The sequence below is a fragment of the Grampus griseus genome (genome assembly GCF_964374135.1).
Source record: "Grampus griseus genome assembly, chromosome: 2".
Lineage (NCBI taxonomy): Eukaryota > Metazoa > Chordata > Mammalia > Artiodactyla > Delphinidae > Grampus > Grampus griseus.
In genome coordinates, this window is record NC_139018.1 from 87,777,258 (window position 1) to 87,784,671 (window position 7,414).

Sequence of the window (7,414 nt, forward strand, 5' to 3'; positions counted from 1 at the left end):
CATTTTTACCTTATCTACCAAACTCATGTAGACATTTGAGTTTTTGATCTCTGCTTTAGGGAAAAAATAGAGGGGATTCTGACTTTTCTGAAAAATTGAGATAAATTTTACAGACAGAAAAATTCACTGATCTTAAAGTGTATAATTAGATGAGCTGGGGCAATTATGTACATTCACAGGACCAGCACCCCAATCAAAATATAGAACAATTCCAGAGCAGTTCTCCTGAGTTCCCTTACCCTGTTGCTCTCCACCTGGGTGCCCCTTCTCAGTAAAGTCTTTTGCTTTGTCAGCAAAAAAAAAAAAAAAAAAAAAAAATATATATATATACACACACACATACATACACACACACACACACACACACACATATAAAACAATTCCATCATTCCAGAAAGTTCCCATCTAGTCAATCCCCATCCCCCACAGGCAACCACTGTTTTGATTACTATCATCATAGATATGTTTGGGGACACTGACTTTTATTACTTCATTGTCTAGCCCAGATCATCTGGGAGGAAAGTTTGATAGGGAAATTTGGAATATAAGCATTAGGCAAGGGTCAAGGGTTTATTTTAGTGGGAGTATGACTTATTTTTCTTAAGAATTGAAGCAAGAAGGTATTAATAATGACACCTGCTATTTATTAAACAATAGCTATTTTCCAGGCACAGTACAAGGCACTTCACACATACATCTAGGCAACAGCAGGAACCCAACAGGATGTAAGAACAAAAGTTGAAGGAAGGGAGCTGCCACAGGCACATTAGTGTGAATAGATTGGCTGACTATTGTACATGGCTGTGGGAAGAAGTAAGAACTAAAGCTAGAAAAGAATATTAAGGCCACATCCTGAGTAGAGCATTGTGTGCTGTGTTATGGAGTTTAGATTTTATTCTACAGTTGCTAAGGAACCATTAAAGGCTCTGATAAAGAGCCTCCAGAGAAGGATTCTTAAGGATTCAGCATGATATCCGTGAGGGTTGAAGATACTGCTTGAAAACTGGGGAGAAAACATGGAGGTAGGATCAGGAAGGAAAGGTCCTGGTGTTGATTTTCCTCCCAAAATAGAAGTGAATTTTCTGAAATGTATAAGAAAAAGGATGAAAGTACCCTTGGTCTGAGGAATGTGGTAATGCACTGGTACTCTCTTGCCCTTGATGTTAGCAGTTTCATTTTAGCACAGCCAGCAGGGCTGTGCAAGTCTTTTGAGCTATGGCAGCTCTTGGGAGACGGCTGTTGGTCTGAGGTAGCAATGATAGGAATTGAGAGAACAGCTGTGGCAGTTTGGATTTAGCTTTCAGGTACCTTTCTGGAAAAGTGGAAGCTCATTTGACCAGAGTAGAAATGGATTAGAAGAGGTTGGACAATCAAATTTATCCACTTTATGACTGATCTAGCCTTAGAATAAGTTAGCCTCACAGTGAGATAATCTGGCAATTTAAATTAGCTGTTTCCTGATGTTCCCTGAGGTTACGGCAGGGAACTAAAGCCAAACTTCTTGAGCTATAATATGTGAGGATTTCATCAATCACTGATTAAAATCAAGCTGTTCAAGAAAAGGGTTAAGAGAGACAGAGTGGAGAAGTCAGAGGCATCTTTCAGCAAGGATTGGTCTTTCTATTGTCTGATCCACACTGAATTCATCCCTGCAGCAAATGTTAAGCACACCTGCCAGAAGAAACAAGTTACTCTCTGAGAACCTAAAATTGTTAAGATGGATAAACTTTTAGATCCTTTCCTTAGCTATATCAATTAGATCCCACTGATTTCATATTAAAATCTGCATACTGAGATGACTATCCCAGGGAAGTAGGTTTCAATGATATCATTGGCTCAGTGTCTTGTCTCTAAAACAGTAGTTTCCCTGCAACAAGAGCAGGGAACAGCAGCGGCACTTGCACAAATGCACAGGCACTCCCAATGGTTCTCTCCTACTGGTTTCCTTATTTATCACAGTTTTAGACATTTGTTAGTACATAGTATTTTGAAAGTAAAACATGTTTTCTTTTTCCATCTCCAATTTCATAGTTCAGTTTCATGGTATTATGCAGATGGATTTCCAACTTTGAGAAAATGTTTTTTGTTTCACTATCCAGGGACTATTTACAGACAGCTCTAACATGATAACCCTCTTGTGTGGGGAACATTAATCAGGGCAGCATTGGACATGGGCCCTTCCCTGCCCCCTTAGCTTTCAGCAGGCAAAAAGATCCTACAGGGCATAGTCCTTTCTCCTGTGGAGTGGCATGGAGAAGGCATGTGGCCCCAGGTATGACTCTGCCAGCATCACTGACCCTCTAAAGGGAGGGCAGAGGGGCGGCCAGCATGGTGTGACAAGATAGAGGTAGCAGTTACCGACAGCACTTGGCTTCCCTGCTGAGATGAGAGCCTTTAGAGAACAAATTTCTCTCTTCCTTTCCTCTGAACGAGGCCAAGTCACAGAAGTAGCAGCTGCTGTATTCTCCAACCAGAAAAGAGAAGGTGCAGTGCATTGCTGGGCATGGACCACTCATTAATTCTTTCATTCATCTGCTCATTTGCCTAGTATTTATTAAATTCTGATAGTGTGATAGACGTATATAGTTAAAAAGATGAATAAGACAGTCTCCAAGAAGCTCACAGCTAGTGGGGAAGAGATGTGAAAATAGTTATAATAAAAGAAATAATGCAGTGAAATAAAAGCTATGACAGAAATATCTGCCAGGTGCTGCCGAGGCATAAAAGAGGAAATAACTGACTTCTCAGTAGCTTCCTTGGAGTCTAGAAGATGGAAAATTGAACTTTTAATTTATATTCAGCTCCATGGAGTCCTTGAAGATTAATACCTACTTACATTTCTTGTTATATTTCAAGACAAAGTTAATTTGAAGGGGCATTAGTTTTGTAAACTATTTTCTATACGAATGTTAGTGCAATAACAATAATAATAGCTACGACCATTTATTGGGTGCTCACTATGTGCCAGGTACTGTTAAGCACTTTACATACATCATCTCATTTAATCCTCACCACAATCCTATGAGGTAAGTATTATTATCTCTATTTTTATTTTAATTTTTTTATTTTGGGGCCACACCATGTGGCTTGTGGGATCTTAGTTCCCCGACCAGGGATTGAACACATACCCTCTTCAGTGGAAGCATGGAGTCCTAACCACTGGACCGCCAGGCAATTCCCTATCATCTCTATTTTATATACGATAAAATTGAGGCTTGGAAAAGAAAAGTAACTTTGGTTTATGACTTTGTTTTTGTTTCCCATCTCCTGGTACCAATTCTATGGTAAAACCTGGTATGTAGTTTCTTAAACATCACTGTCCCGCTGCACAAAACTTCATTTTTAAATAGTGAAATAAAAGCTCGAAGTGCCTTTTTGTGAGATTTGGGACTCTTGCTACATAGGATGTGGAATCACAAACTTTGGAGGTGGAAGGGGAGTCTTAGGAACTCATACTTTATGGTGGAAGAACTGATGCCCAGAGGAGTTAAACATCAACCAAAGTTACTCATTGTTCTGGTGGGAGACACAGCTTCTCTCTTCTTTTTTTTCTTTTTTAATAAATTTATTTATTAGTTTGTTTTTATTCTGGGCTGTATTGGGTCTTTGTTGCTGCTCATGGGCTTTCTCTAGTTGAGGCAAGTGGGGGCTACTCTTCGTTGCGGTACGTGGGCTTCTCATTGTCTTGGCTTCTCTTGTTGCAGAGCACAGGCTCTAGAGCGCAGGCTCAGTTGCTCCGTGGCATGTGGGATCTTCCCAGACCAGGGCTCGAACCCGTGTCCCCTGCATTGGCAGGCAGATTCTTAACCACTGCGCCACCAGGGAAGCCCAAGGCTTCTCTCTTCTAGCCCACTGCTCTTGCCCCAGGGCCAAAGACTCAAGAATGTGCAGACTTCAGGTTTTCATACAATCATCTTTACTAGACATTGTTAAACATTTTAGCCAACAACAAAACATTCAAGATGCAACAAAAAAAAATTTTTTTTACTTGGGGACATCGTTTCTAGGTGATCATCAGCATTTCATAGCCATTTATTTGACAAAGAATTTGATCCAATGAATGCCATGTACTGTCAAGGTAAGCAAGACACAGCACAACCCAGCAGTTGTTCACAACTTAGGGAAGGGGCAGACATGCAATCAAACAATTAAAATAATTATGTACAAGCATGTACAAAGGTTTAGGGTGCTATAGAAATGTGTAAAGTGATGATTCTCAGCTGGGGGTGGGTCCCACTCCCATATACCCAACAGACACTTGGCAATGTCTGGAGACAGTTCTGGTTCTCACAACATGGAGGGGGGCGGCGGTGGTGGTGATACTGGTGATCAGAGGCCAGAAATGCTGCTAAACCTTCTAAAGTTCACAGGTCAGCGCCCCAGCAACAAAGACTTAGGCAGCCCAAAATGTCAATAGGGCTGAGGCTGAGAAACTGTGGTAGACAGCCAGCAAAATATTTTCTACAAGGGATGCGTGAGGGGGTTATATCTTGGGGGACTGGTTGTGGAAGAGTTTACTGAAGGGATAATGATTGGGGTTAGGGAGGGAAGATCCCCAGAATAAGGAACAACATGTACAAAGCCACAGAAGCATAGCATATTTGGGCAATCCCACACACTGGTGGAAGAGTTGTAGGCATTAAGGCTGGACAGCTAGGGAGGAGCTAGACATTCAAGAAAATATATTGAGTTAGAGGAATTACTGTAAGAAAAACTGGTTCCATGATGGCTCTTAATAAGTCACTCAGGAGCACAGTCTAGGTATGTACTGCTATGAGCTAAAACTGCTAAAGAAAGCTGTTTGAAATGAAGCTTTTCTCATCTTGCTTCCTTATGGTCTGCAGTTTTCCAGGCATTTGTTACTTTCTCAGAGAGAGTCCAAGCTGTTTCAATGGAATGTGAGCTCTGAGAGGTGGAATAACTATTAAAGCCACTTAGCTGGTGTCTCAGTGCTGTGATGAAATCGTGAGCAGGGATAAGGTGGTTATTTCTCATGTGTTAGACTTCTAGGCAGATGATAATGATTATTTCCTCTTTCGTAGAGTGCCCTAGGCCAGAAATGGGGATATGTGACCCTTAAGATTAGACTGCCACCTTGGATCTAAATGAGTTGCCTTCCCCTCCCTCACAAAAAATGGTGGGCAGGTAGGCCATTCCAGTCAGGGTTTCTCTTTCTCTTAAGCTAATGATGATCAAAGCAACTGACAAACTGTCACGGAATCTGTCAGACCTCACTCTGGCCTTCCCCGCCTCCCAGCTCCTGAACTTTCCCTCCTTCTGTCATGCTCTGGGCCCATTCTTAGCAAACTAACAGGTCACAGACTTCTGGCCTGCAACCATCCTAGGCCTATTGAGCTCTGGTCCAAGTGCCTGCCTCTGTCCCCTGGTGGTGGCCTGATGATAGAGCTTCATGGAGGTGAGTTACCTTTTTCTAACTTAGCTGATTTCTGGAGCATAATGTGGAAAACTGGATCAAAGAAGAGGGTATGGATTTTACAGCATGAAAGAAAATTCAGGGGGATAGTTAACCTGTGGCAGCTTATAGCTTCTGTACTCTCTCTAGGCCTTGGAATAATTGAGAATTTAGAGAAGAGAGTTTGGTAGAAAAGTGATGAAACCTACCAAAAACTTTTGAGAAAAATTAAAATCAATACTATACAAAAATGTACTTTCCTTCTTAATGTAATCACTTTATTATTTTAGATTGAAAAAATTTATTATGTATAACTTGATTTGCTCATTATACTATCACACTTGGTATTTTATACTTAAAGTGGAGTTGATTAAACATTTTAAATTGAATTCCTTCAAGATCTCTTCGGAGCTAAAAATAAATGCTATTCTGAATTTAGTGTTTTCTTGATTGTTGTACAGATAAAAGAAAATGTTTATTTACTACAAGGAAGGTAAAAAACCTCACTAAAGTTCATCAACAAGAGATTGTGACACTGAGCCCTTAGGTTCTGAGTTATCATTTCCACCAGTTACTTTTTTGCGGTACGCGGGCCTGTCACTGTTGTGGCCTCTCCCGTTGCGGGGCACAGGCTCCGGAAGCACAGGCTCAGCGGCCATGGCTCACGGGCGCAGCCCCACTTATCTACTGTAAAAAAAAAATTTTAGGGCTTCCCTGGTGATGCAGTGGTTACAAGTCCGCCTGCCGATGCAGGGGACACGGGTTCGTGCCCCGGTCCGGGAAGATCCCACATGCCGCGGAGCGGCTGCGCCCGTGAGCCATGGCCGCTGAGCCTGTGCTTCCGGAGCCTGTGCCCCGCAACGGGAGAGGCCACAAGAGGCCCACGTACAGCAAAATAATAATAATAATAATAATAAAAATTTTTTTACTTTTGTTGGCGTAATGTTGTGTTAGTTTCAGGTGTACAGCAAAGTGATTCAGTTATACATAAACATATGTTCATTCTTTTTTGGATTCTTTTCTCTTATACTTATCACAGAATATTGAGTAGAGTTCCCTGTGCTATACAGCATGTCCTTGTTGCTTATCAATCTTATACATAGTAGTGTGTGTACGTTCATCCCAAGCTCCTGATTTATCCCTCCCCCTACATTTCCCCTTTGGGAACCAAAAGTTTGTTTTCACTATCTGTAAGACTGTTTCTGTTTTGTAAATAAGTTCATTTGTATCATTTTTTAAAAAAATTAGATTCCACATATGAGTGGTATCATATTTGTCTTTGTCTGATTTACTTCACTTAGTATGATAATCTCTAGGTCCATCCATGTTGCTGCAAATGGCATTATTTCATTCTTTTTATGGCTGAGTAATATTCCATTGTATATATGTACCACATCTTCTTTATCCAGTCCTCTGTTGACGGACATTTAGGTTGCTTCCATGTCTTGGTTATTGTAAATAGTGCTGCAATGAACATTGGGGTGCATGTATCTTTTTGGATTATGGTTTTCTCCAGATATATATCCAGGAGTGGGGGTACTGGATCATATGGTAGTTCTATTTTTAGTTTTTTAAGGAACCTCCATTCTGTTCTCCATAGTGGTTATACCAATTTATATTCCCACCAACAGTGTAGGAGGGTTCCCTTTTCTCCACACCCTCTCCAGCATTTATTGTTTGTGTTTATAAAACACATGAAATAAAGTTCCTAAATGGCATCCACTTCCAAAAGATACTGCATACACAAGGATTAAAAACTGGCTCTAGTAGGCAAGACTTTCTCTTAAATCACCTTCAATTGGCCAGGTTCTTCTACAAGTTTTATCTTATACAGAATGCATCTAATTTTAAAGTTTTCAAGATAGTCTGAGTGGCTTAAAATGCAATGTTTTTTGTTCTTTCATATTCCCTGATGGGCATAATTTTCTGAGTTTGATCTTCCGAGCACATATTGAGAGAGGGTGGAGAATAAACATATTTTTTCCTCTTCACTTCCACAGA